General features: G+C 43.3%; 1 protein-coding gene across 1 annotated transcript in view; it reads left to right on the forward strand.

The window, feature by feature from the left end:
- Positions 1–3222: 3222 nt before the first annotated feature.
- The window catches only part of LOC112253051 (gamma-adducin), a 42539-nt gene continuing 32523 nt past the window's right edge, over positions 3223–13238 (forward strand). Inside the window, exon 1 of the mRNA XM_024424921.2 lies at positions 3223–3434. The gene's annotated coding sequence lies outside the window, so the exon portion shown is untranslated. The remainder of the gene's footprint in view (positions 3435–13238) is intronic.

Consider the following 13238-nt stretch of genomic DNA (forward strand, 5'->3'; position numbering starts at 1 on the left):
GGGATTAATACTTTATGTTTGGTAATGTATTATTGCTATGTGATTGCTTTATATAAAAGTATCATGTGTGCAAAATGTGTATGTAAAATGTATGTATATGTAGCAGAAAAGCTGTAAAAAATATATTTTTTTAAGTGTCCTCCAAAGAGGGGGGATAAAAAAGTGTGTATATATATATATATATATATATATATATATATATATATATATATATATATATATATATATATAATAAAATAGAGCAAGTAGATGTAAGATATACAAGTAAGTCAGCTAACATTTGCTTTATTGAAATGTTAAGTTCAATAAGCTATGTGAACTTAAAAAACAGGAATGGACAGCCCCAGGGACAGCATTGTAAATGCTAGGCTGAACAGAATGAGTTGGCTAGCAGATAGCTATCTCTTACTAATGTTGAGTCATAGAACATAGGTAGCTAGCTCCCACTTACTATATAAAAAATCTTTTGAATAAGCTTTAGAAACTTAAAAATTGGAATAGACTGGTATACTATGGGGGCAGAAATGTAACATACTAAGCTAAATGTAGTTTAGCTGCGCAGAGAGCGACCTCCTACTAATGTTGAATTCTAAAATAAAATAGCTAACAAGCATGGTCTCAAATCTGACAGTTTGTCAGTTAACATTTGTTTTATTTAAAGTTTAGTTGAATAAGCGATATAAACAAAACAAATTGGAACAGACTGTTTACGATGCCCTGGGGGCAGAAATGTTTATTTGGGTCAAGATCACTTGAGGCCATAAGGGCAGACATCAAGTACAAACGGTAATTTAAGAAAGTCAACTGCCTTCGGGGCAGCCTTTTGAATGCACTGTTTAAATACTTCCCCAGGACCAGTAATGTTAGTTTGGGTTAAGATAACTTGGTGCCCATGGACTTATCTAAATCAGTGGTTAGAGCATTGGGCCAGTAACCGAAAGGTTGCTAGATCAAATAGCCAAGCTGCCAAGGTACAAATCTGTCGTTCTGCCCCTGATCAAGGCAGTTAACCCACTGTTCCTAGGCCGTCATTGTCAATAAGAATTTGTTCTTAACTGACTTGCCTAGTTAAATAAAGGTTCAGTTAAAAAATCATCCAAACTAACATTTGGGTGAGCAGCATTTAAACTAAATATTCCAATTTATAGTTTATTAAGCTTAATCTTACCAATTCATTTTGGTAATCATTTTCTCATTTACTGGCATATTTGAAAGCTAGCTAGCTAGCTCTGCTTTTTTATTCAACATTAGTAATAGGTAGCTAACTGCTTAGATAGCTCGTTCAGCTTAGTGTAGCATTTTACATTTCTAACCCCAGGGAAGCATAACAATCCGTTCCAATTTTTAAGTTTATATAACGTATTCAACTAAATAGTTTGATAAAGCAAGTGGGAGATGACTTACTGGTATATTTGAGACTGAGCTAGTTATATTCTACGACTCAGCATTAGTAAGAGATAGTTATCTGCTAGCCAACTAGCTCTGCTAAACTTAGCATTTTACGTTGCTGCCCCTTGGGCAGCATAACTGTCCATCTCTCATTTTTATGTTCATATATATTATTCAACATAACATTTCAATAAATCAGATGTCAGCTGACTTTCTTGTATATTTGACACCTAGCTAGCTAGCTCTATTTATTAATTCAACATTGGTAGGTAAGAAGTTGCTAAATACTTAGCTCACTTGCTTGCTCTGAGTAGTTTAGCATGTTGCTGCTAGCTTGCTGTATTTTACCAGTTGTGTTTTAGAGATTTTATCACTTTATGTCTGACTACTGTAACACAATAATGATTTATTACATCTTGTAACTCAACGTTTTCTTTACAATATTCTCAGTTGAAACCTCCACCCTTGTTTTAAAAAGTTATGCATCTGTTAAACTCCGCCCATTGATCTTTTTGAAACCAATTGGATTTGTTCTGCCCTAAACCAATCAGAATATTTCTGCCCTTAGAGCAAAGTTCACTACACTTTATGTCAACCTGCTGGAATTGCTAGGGGCTGGCCTGCATAGTGGAAAAACAGTCACTTTCAAACTAGGGATTTCATGGCTAATTGAGGTAAATCTGTAATTCTGCTCATAGATTATGCATGTATTATGCAGGTTTCAAAAATCTTTAGTAGTCTGCAAAGTTCCGGTTGATGTCTTCAAAGAGAGATTTGAATCTACATCCGGCTCATTAATAAATTATACAAGTATCTCTCCTGAACCTACTTTATGTTGTGGAAGCAGTGTAGTGTAAAGAGGCCCTAAAATCACTACTGATGCTCTTCCATTTTTCTTTCCTTAAAGTTGATGATTCATTATCAATGTTGATTCTTTGTGTTAAAGTTATATTGTCTATACTTCTGTATTATATGTGTGTATTCTATTGTTGTCTAATCAAATGTGTAATAGATACATAAAGGAACAACGTGGTAGTCGGTCCCACACACTGTCTACAGTACTGGGTTCCCCTATAACATCGTGAGAATACCCAGTACCCCCTATGATAGATGTTCATATCTCCTATATCAAAAATAATATTCCTCTTCTCCATCTCTGTTTCCTCCCACACAAACACTCTTTGACACTCTCTCCCTCTCTCTCCCCCTCTCTCTCTCTCTCTCTCTATCTCTCTCTCCCTCTCACACACACACTTTCTCTCTCTCATGTGGTATTTATTTTTGTTAGTGTCTTTGTATTGCTTTACTGATTCTTTATGCAAATGCTTGGCTCTAGGCCACAATGTACTGAATAAAATGTACTATATGTCATGTATTCAGGCAGGCAGCACAGTGGAGAAGGGAAGCAGTGCTCTTTTACTCATCCACTCCTGTGTGGGAGGATGAGGTGATAGTGGGCAAGCATTCTCTGCATTGTCCTCCAAGCTGCACAATTTACAACATGTAGCCTAGCTGCACACAGAAAACAGGTTGAAAATATCTCATCCAGACAACTGAAAGTGAAAAAAGCAATAAAGTATGAATTGATCAAATGATTTATTTCATTGGTAATCCCTGATTCATCATTGTAATGTCACAGATCTTTGTGTAACACTCCAATACTACCATTTCTTTAATTTGATATGAACTATTTAGTTATTTAAAGCCCACTCTCAAAACGTTGAATATTCCTGTTCTAGTCATCTTTGCCAGAACATATCTGGTGGATGTGTGACTGTATTGCTCCTCCCACTTTTGCACAATACAGTCCCATACAACAGATTGGTATCTCCACAACCTCGTCTGACATGTTTGGAGGTTTTTCCGAGCAAGCTGTGAGAATGTACAGTGCATGTCAGTGAGGAACTGAGGGAGATGAGAGTCAAAGCAGCAGTCCATCCTAGTTGGGGCTAGATTTTTACCCTTCCCATTGTGATAATGTAAACTGCAGACTGACAACTGGCAGAACTGTGGGAGTTTGACGTGACAAATTCCCCCACAGAGAGGTAAGTGGAACAGCATTCAAGTTTTTGCAATGGTGGTTGTTGAGACAAGTGAATTGAACTATAATAGTAGTTTGTAACTGCAAACAGGGCAAGTTTTTTAAATATTTTATGTCATATCTGTAAATCACAATGTTTTGAAAGTAGCTCCTCATTTTAAGACGATTACTTTATATATAGACTCCATAAAGACTTGTTCAATGACTGATCAGAATGACAATCCATATCATGGATGAATGGAATGAATCACCTGTGAGTCTGTTTAGAAGGAAACGTTGGACTGATAAGGCTTTCCCTTACCAGATGTGTTATCCTATTCAGTAGTCTTTTTTATTAACCCAACAAGCCCCCCTCCCTCTTCTGAGGACAAAAATATATATTTATATATTTTTGACACCAGTCTCAACGTCAACAGTGAAGAGGCAACTCCGAGGTGCTGGACTTCTAGGCAGAGTTCCTCTGTTCAGTGTCTTTGTTCTTTTGCCCATCTTAATCTTCTCTTTTTATTGGCCAGTCTGAGATATTACTTTTTATTTGCAACTCTGCCTAGAAGGCAAGCATCCCGGAGTCACCTCTCACTGTTGTCGTTGAGACTGGTGTTTTGCAGGCACTATTTCATGAAGCTGCCAGTTGAGGACTTGTCTGTTTCTCAAACTAGACAGTCTAATGTCCTTGTCCTCTTGCTCAGTTGTGCACCGGTACCTCCCACTCCTCTTTCTATTCTGGTTAGAGACTGTTTGCGCTGTTATGTGAAGGGAGTAGTGCACAGCGTTGTACGAGATCTTCAGTTTATTGGCAATTTCTCAAATGGAATAGCCTTCATTTCTCAGAACAAGAATAGACTGACAAGTTTCTTTGTTTCTGGCCATTTTGAGCCTTTAATCAAATCCACAAATGCTGATGCTCCAGATACTCAACAATTCTAAGAACAGTTTTATTACTTCTTTAATCAGTACAAAGGTTTTCAGCTGTGCTAACATAATTACAAAAGTATTTTCTAGTGATCAATTAGCCTTTTAAAATGATAAACTCCGATCAGCTAACACAATGTGCCATCGGAACGCAAGAGTGATGGTTGTTGATAATGGGCCTCTGTACACCTATGTAGATATTCCACTAAAAATCTGCCATTTCCAGCTACAATAGTAATTTACAACATTAACAATGTCTACACTGTATTTCTGATCAATGTGATGTTATTTTAATGGACAAAAAATGGCATTTCTTTAAAAAACAAGGACATTTCTAAGTGACCCCAAACATTTGAACGGTAGTGTACATATATACTGTACATATAGTGGGGCAAAAAAGTATTTAGTCAGCCACCAATTGTGCAAGTTCTCCCACTTAAAAATATGAGAGAGGCCTGTAATTTTCATCATGGGTACACTTCAACTATGACAGACAAAATGAGAAAAAAATCCAGAAAATCACATTGCAGGATTTGTAATGAATTTATTTGCAAATTATGGTGGAAAATAAGTATTTGGTCACCTACAAACAAGCAAGATTTCTGGCTCTCACAGACCTGTAACTTCTTCTTTAAGAGGCTCCTCTGTCCTCCACTCGTTACCTGTATTAATGGCACCTGTTTGAACTTGTATCAGTATAAAAGACACCTGTCCACAACCTCAAACCGTCACACTCCAAACTCCACTATGGCCAAGACCAAAGAGCTGTCAAAGGACACCAGAAACAGAATTGTAGACCTGCACCAGGCTGGGAAGACTGAATCTGCAATAGGTAAGCAGCTTGGTTTGAAGAAATCAACTGTGGGAGCAATTATTACAAATGGAAGACATACAAGACCACTGATATTCTCCCTCGATCTGGGGCTCCACGCAAGATCTCACCCCGTGGGGTCAAAATGATCAAGAACTGTGAGCAAAAATCCCAGAACCACACGGGGGGACCTAGTGAATGACCTGCAGAGAGCTGGGACCAAAGTAACAAAGCCTACCATCAGCAAGGGCATTGAAGATGAAACGTGGCTGGGTCTTTCAGCATGACAATGATCCCAAACACACCGCCCGGGCAATGAAGGAGTGGCTTCGTAAGAAGCATTTCAAGGTCCTGGAGTGGCCTAGCCAGTCTCCAGATCTCAACCCCATAGAAAATCTTTGGAGGGAGTTGAAAGTCTGTGTTGCTCAGCAACAGCCCCAAAACATCTATGCTCTAGAGGAGATCTGCATGGAGGAATGGGCCAAAATACCAGCAACAGTGTGTGAAAACCTTGTGAAGACTTACAGAAAACATTTGACCTCTGTCATTGCCAACAAAGGGTATATAACAAAGTATTGAGATAAACTTTTGTTATTGACCAAATACTTATTTTCTACCATAATTTGCAAATAAATTCATAAAAAATCCTACAATGTGATTTTTCTGGATTTTTTAAATGTATTTTGTCTGTCATAGTTGAAGTGTATCTATGATGAAAAGTACAGGCCTCTCTCATCTTTTTAAGTGGGAGAACTTGCACAATCGTTGCCTGACTAAATACTTTTTTGCCCCACTGTACATACAGTATACACAGTATATACACATATAGTGCCAGTCAAAACTTTAGGCACAACTACTAATTCAAGGGTTTTTCTATATTTGACATCAAAACTATGAAATAACACATATGGAATCATGTAGTAACCAAAAAAAACTGTTAAACAAATCAAAATATATTTTATATTTGAGATTCTTCAAAGTTGCCACCCTTTGCCTTGATGACAGTTTTGCACACTCTTGGTATTCTCTCAAACAGCTTCATGTGGAATGCTTTTCAACAGTCTTGAAGGAGTTCCCACAAATGCTGAGCACCTGTTGACTGCTTTTCCTTCACTCTGCGGTCCAACTCATCCCAAACCATCTCAATTGGGTTGAGTTCGGGTTATTGTGGAGGCCAGGTCATCTGATGCAGCACTCCATCAAATATCCCTTACACCACCTGGAGGTGTGTTTTGTGGTAATTGTCCTGTTGAAGAAATGATAGTCCCACTAAGCGCAAACCAGATTGGATGGCGTATCGCTGCAGAATGCTGTGGTAGCCATGCTTTGAATTCTAAATAAATCACAGACAGTGTCACCAGCAAAGGACCCCCACACCATCCCACCTCCTCCTCCATGCTTCACGCTGGGAACCACACATATGCGAAGGTCATCCGTTCATCTACTCTGTGTCTCACAAAGACATGGCGGTGGTTAGTACCAAAAATCTCAAATTTGGACTCATCAGACCAAAGGACAGATTTCCACCAGTCTAATGTCCATTGCTCGTGTTTCTTGGTCAAGCAAGTCTCTTCTTATCATTGGTGTCCATTAGCAGTGGTTTCTTTGCAGCAATTCGACCATGAATGCCTGATTCACGCAGTGAAGTTGATGTTGAGCTGTGTCTATTACTTGAACTCTGTGAAGCATTTATTTGGGCTACAATCTGAGGTGCAGTTAACTCTAATGAAGTTATCCTCTGCAGTAGAGGTAACTCTGGGTCTTCCTTTCCTGTGGCGGTCCTCATGAGAGCCAGTTTCATCATAGTGCTTGATGGTTTTTGCGACTGCACTTGAAGAAACTTTCAAAGTTCTTACATTTTCAGGGTTGACTGACCTTCATGTCTTAAAGTAATTATGGACTGTCATTTTTCTTTGCTTATTTGAGCTGTTCTTCCAATAATATGGACTTTGTCTTATCCCTATTTGGTACATCTTCTGTATATCACCCCTACCTTGTCACAACACAACTGATTGGCTCAAATGCATTAAGAAGGAAAGAAATTTCACAAATTAACTTTTAACAAGGCACACCTGTTAATTGAAATACATTCCAGGTGACTAACTCATGAAGCAGGTTGAGAGAATAACAAGAGGGTGCAAAGCTGTCATCAAGGCAAAGGTTGGCTTTGAAGAATCTCAAATTCAGAATATATTTTGATTTGTTTAACACTTTTTTGGTTACTACATGATTCCATATGTGTTGTTTCATAGTTTTGATGTCTTCACTATTAGAACACAATGTAAAATATAGTAAAAATAAAGAAAAACCCTTGAATGAGTAGATGTGTACAAACTTTTGTCTGGTACTGTATATACAAACACAAATACATACAAACATTAGATTTTACTCTGGTATACATTAAATTACATGTAGTGTTTTCAATAATATCTTTACCGATCATGAGCTCTTTAATCCCACCCCTTAGCTACTCTCAGACCATCACACCTATCATTGTATACCACCCTCATTTGGTTTTCATGTACCATATATTTTTAAACTGTGCTTTTATGATTGGCATCTTATTCAGTATATTATTCAGTATGTATACAGTAATAACTGACTGGCTGTCACACGCTTCATAAACAACAGAGTAGAGTAACAGTGAAATTCTTAATTACCGACCCTTCCCAGTAATGCAGAGAGAAAAAAATGTAATAACAGAATGATAATAACACAAGGAATAAATACACAATGAGTAACGATAACTTGACTATATACATGGGGTACCAGTCCAGAGTTGATCTGCAGGGGTACGAGGTTATTGAGGAAGATATGTAAAGTGGTAAAGTGGAGAGGAAACAGGATAGATAATCAGCAGTAGCAGCAGCGTATGTGATGAGTCAAAAGAGTTAGTGCAAAGGGGGCAATGCAAATAGCCCAGGTAGACATTTGGTTAACTATTTAGCAGTATAATGGGATTGGGGTAGAAACTGTTCAGGGTCCTGTTGGTTCCAGACTTGGCGCATCAGTACTGCTGCCTTGTGGTAGCAGAGAGTACAATCTACGACCTTCAAACTCAACTCTGGACCTTGAAGCCAGTTCCACTGCAGTTTTTTCATTGTGCCCCTCTAACCAGGGACTGATTTAGACCTGGGACACCAGGTGTGTGCAATAAATTATCTGGTAGAACAGAAAACCAGCAGGCTCCGAACCTCGTACGGTAAGAGTTGAATACCCCTTGTCTATTACTTGGGTGGCTCGAGTCTTTGACCAATTTTAGGACCTTCCTCTGACACCACCTGGTATTGAGGTCCTGGATGGCAGGGAGATCAGCCCCAGTGTTGTACTGGGTTGTACACACTACCCTCTGTAGCGCCTTAAGGTCAGATGCCACACAGTTGCCTTACCAAGGGGTGAGGCAGCCAGTCAGGATGCTCTCAATGGTGCAGCTGTAGAACTTTTTGAGTAACTGAGGGCCAATGCCAAGTCTTTTTAGCCTCCTGTGGAGGAAGAGACATTGCCGTGCATTCGTAGATTCCAAGATGGCGTAGCAGTCAGACATCTTTGTGTAACGAAACTCCTCTTCGTCTGAGGAAGAGTAAGAAGGATCGGACCAATATGCAGCGTCGTAAGTGTCCGTCATAATTTATTGACTGAACGCACAAAACAAAATAACAAAGTGAAATGGACTAAACGAAACAGTTCTGTAAGGTGACATACACTAAACAGAAAACAACCACCCACAAACAAGAGTGGGAAAACAGGCAACCCAAGTATGGTTCTCAATCAGAGACAACGATTGACAGCTGCCTCTGATTGGGAACCATATCAGGCCAAACACATCGAAATACCAAACATAGAACAGAAACATTGAATGCCCACCCCAACTCACGCCCTGACCAACCTAAAATAGAAACATACAAAAGGAACTAAGGTCAGGACGTGACAGTACCCCCCCTCCCCCAAAGGTGTGGACTCCGGCCGCAAAATCTAACCCCATAGGGGAAGGTCTGGGTGGGCATCTGTCCGCGGTGGCGGCTCTGGCGCGGGACGTGGACCCCACTCCACAATAGTCTTGGCCATCTTAAGTGGCGCCTTTGGTGCGGCGACCCTCGCTGCCAACCTCGGACTGGGGACCCTTACAGCGGGCCCCGAATAGATGGGAGATTCCGGCAGCGCCGGACAGGCGGGAGACTCCGGCAGCGCCGGCGTGAGGGGCGACTCCGGCAGCACCGGAGTGAAGGGCGTCTCCGGCAGCTCCTGACTGACGGGCGGCTCTGGCAGCTCCTGACTGACGGGCGGCTCTGGCAGCTCCTGACTGACGGGCGGCTCTGGCAACTCCTGACTGACGGGCGGCTCTGGCAGCTCCTGACTGACGGGTGGCTCTGGCAGCTCCTGACTGACGGGCGACTCTGGCAGCGCTGGACAGGAGGGAGACTCTGGCAGCGCTGGACAGGAGGGAGACTCTGGCAGCCCTGGACAGGAGGGAGACTGGCAACGCTGGACAGGAGGGAGACTCTGGAAGCGCTGGACAGTCGGGAGCATCGGGAGGGAGGAGACGGAGTGACAGCCTGGTGCGTGGGGCTGCCACCGGAGTCCTGGTGCATGGAGGAGGCACCGAATGGACCGGACCGGGGAGGCGCACTGGAGGTCTCAAGCACCGAGCCTGTACAACCTGTCCTGGCTGGATACTCCCCGTAGCCCGGCAAGTGCGGCGGGGTGGAACAGACCGCACTGGGCTGTGCTGGCGAACCGGGGACAACGCGCGTAGGGCTGGTGCCATATACCCCGGGCCGAGGAGACGCACTGGAGACCAGATGCGCTGAGCCGGCCTCATTTCTCCTGTCTCAATGCCCACTCTAGTCCGGCCGATACGAGGCGCTGCGATGTAGCGCCCCAGGCTATGCCTGCGCACTGGGGACACCGTGCGCCTCATGGCATAACACGGTACCTGCCCGGTCCACCTCTCTCCACGGTAAGCACAGGGAGTTGGCTCTGGTCTCCTGCCTGACTTAGCCACACTCCCCGTGTGCCCCTCCCCAAGAAATTGGGGCTGCCTCTCGTCCCTGTTGCGCTGCCGTGCTAGCTCCTCATAATTCCGCCGCTCGGCTTTGGCTGCCTCCAGCTCTTCCAGGGGCTCGGCGATATTCCCCAGCCTGTGCCCAGGTTCCCCTACCGTCCAAAATCTCCTCCCATCACCAGGAGACCAGAACCCTTTGCTCCTGGTTACCACGCTGCTTGTTCCGGTTGTGGTGGGTGGTTCTGTAACGAAACTGTAACGGAACCATACCAGGCCAAACACATCAAAACACCAAACATAGAACAAAAACATTGGATGCCCACCCCAACTCACGCCCTGACCAACCTGAAATAGAAACATACAAAAGGAACCAAGGTCAGGACGTGACACTTTGTCTTTGTCTTGTCTCGTCCCATGTGTATATATCTTTTTCTTCACAATCTTTTTAATATTTTTCCTAAACCTCAACTTCAAAATAGTCTCCTGCAACCCGCCTCACCTAATGTGGTGTGGATATGTTGTTGTTTTTTCCCCCTAAAGTATTTCTATTTACCTCCAAACTGGAATATCTCAAATGAAGCTAGCTAGCTAACTAGCTACCAGCTATCACTCAGCAAACCACTGCTAGCGGTGATCAGCTAACCTTTAGCTCGGAAAGCTCTCGCCAGTTCGTACAGCGTGTTTCAAACCAGAGCATACCGGACCTATTTTTCCCTCCATATCCCCGAATTCCTACCACAAACTCTGAACCTTTTCATCTGGATCATCACAGCTAGCTAACTGCAGCAAGGTTTGACTACTCCTGGCTAACGTTTCCGGGCTGGAGCTAGCACCAACTAGCCTGGGGCTAGCCCATGCTAGGACCATCTCCCGGCTCACTCCTGGGCTACAATATCCGGACCCCTTCTACTGCCGGTACAGGGCACGGAACCCCGCCGATCATCTATGACTTGAATACCGACATAATCTGCCCGAGGATTCCAACAGGCCCCTCAGGCGCGACGCCCGCTGAAGGCCCATTCTGCTAACCTGCTAGCTACCTAGAGCTACTTGGAACCCTACTAATTCCACGACTGGTCTATCGACGTCACCGCACGAAGAGGCAAAAACAGACTTACCCCCATCACGACATCCCCCAAAGGCTAACTTGCTAACCCCAGTCTGCTAACTGCTAGCTTGCCTTCCCCGGTCTGCTAACTGCTAGCCCATGCTAACTGCTTGCTTGCTAACCCGATCTGCTAACTGCTATCTTGCCAACCCCGGTCTGCTAACTGCTAGCTTGCCAGCCCCGGTCTGCTAACTGCTAGCTTGTTTAGCCCCGGCCTACTAACTGTTAGCATGTTAGCATCGGCCTGCTAACTGTCTGAATCGCCGTGTTCCCAGTCAGCCCAACCACTCACTGGACCCATATGTTCACTTGGCTATGCATGCCTCTCTCTAATATCAATATGCCTCGTCCATTACTGTCCTGGTTAGTGATTGCTGTCTTATTTCACTGTAGAGCCTCTAGCCCTGCTCAATATGCCTTAACCAACCATGTTGTTCCACCTCCTACATACGCGATGACATCACCTGGTTTAAACGTCTCTAGAGACTATATCCCCAGGTGCTCTCATTTGTTGACTTTTGTAACCGTAAAAGAATTGGTTTCATGCATGTTAACATTAGAAGCCTACTCCCTAAGTTTGTTTTGCTCACTGCTTTAGCACACTCTGCTAACCTGGATGTCTTAGTTGTGTCTGAATCCTGGCTTAGGAAAACCACCAAAAACCTTGAAATCTCCATTGCTAACTATAGCATTTTCCGTCAAGATAGAACTGCCAAAGGGGGTGGTGTTGCAATTTACTGCAAAGATAGCCTGCAGAGTTCTATATTACTATCCAAGTCTGTACCCAAACAATTCGAGCTTCTACTTCTAAAAATTCACCTTTCCAGAAACAAGTCACTCACTGTTGCCGCTTGCTATAGATCTCCCTCTGCCCCAAGTTGTGCCCTCGATTCCATATGTGAATTGATTGCCCCCCATCTATCTTCTGAGCTCGTGCTACTAGGTGACCTAAACTGGGACATGCTTAACACCCCGGGAATCCTACAATCCAAGCTTGATGCCCTCAATCTCACACAAATTATCAATGAACCTACCAGGTACAACTCCAAATCTGTAAACACGGGCACCCTCATAGATGTCATCCTAACTAACTCACCCTCCAAATACACCTCTACTGTTTTCAATCAAGATCTCAGCTACCACTGCCTCATTGCCTGCATCCGTAATGGGTCAGCGGTCAAACGGCCTCCACTCATCACTGTCAAACACTCCTTAAAACAGTTCTGCGAGCAGGCCTTTCTAATTGACCTGGCCGGGGTATCCTGGAATGACATTGACCTCATCCCGTCATCCCTCAACTTTTCAGGGAAGTTAGGAACAAATATACACAGGCAGTTTGGAAAGCTAAGGCTAGCTTTTTCAAACAGAAATTTGCATCCTGTAGTACTAACTCAAAAAGGTTCTGGGACACTGCAAAGACCATGGAGAATAAGAGCACCTTCTCCCAGCTGCCCACTGCTCTGAGGCTAGGAAACACTGTCACCACCTAGAAAACCACTATAATTGAGAATTTCAATAAGCATTTCTCTGCGGCTGGCCAAGCTTTCCATCCTGGCTACCCCTACCGCAGTACTCTGCCCGGCACCCTCCACAGCAACCCGCCAAAGCCCCCACCATTTCTCCGTTACCCAAATCCAGATAGCTGATGTTCTGAAAGAGCTGCAAAATCTGGACCCCTACAAATCAGCCGGGCTAGACAATCTGGACCCTCTCTTTCTAAAATGATCTGCCGAAATTGTTGCAACTCCTATTACTAGCCTGTTCAACCACTCTTTCGTATCGTCTGAGATTCCCAAAGATTGGAAAGCTGCCGCAGTCATCCCCCTCTTCAAAGCGGGTAACACTCTAGACCCAAACTGCTACAGACCTATGTCTATCCTACCCTGTCTTTCTAAGGTCTTCGAAAGCCAAGTTAACAAACAGATTACCGACCATTTCGAATCCCACCGTACCTTCTCCGCTATACAATCTGTTT

This window comes from Oncorhynchus tshawytscha, linkage group LG06, assembly GCF_018296145.1.
Source record: "Oncorhynchus tshawytscha isolate Ot180627B linkage group LG06, Otsh_v2.0, whole genome shotgun sequence".
NCBI lineage: Eukaryota > Metazoa > Chordata > Actinopteri > Salmoniformes > Salmonidae > Oncorhynchus > Oncorhynchus tshawytscha.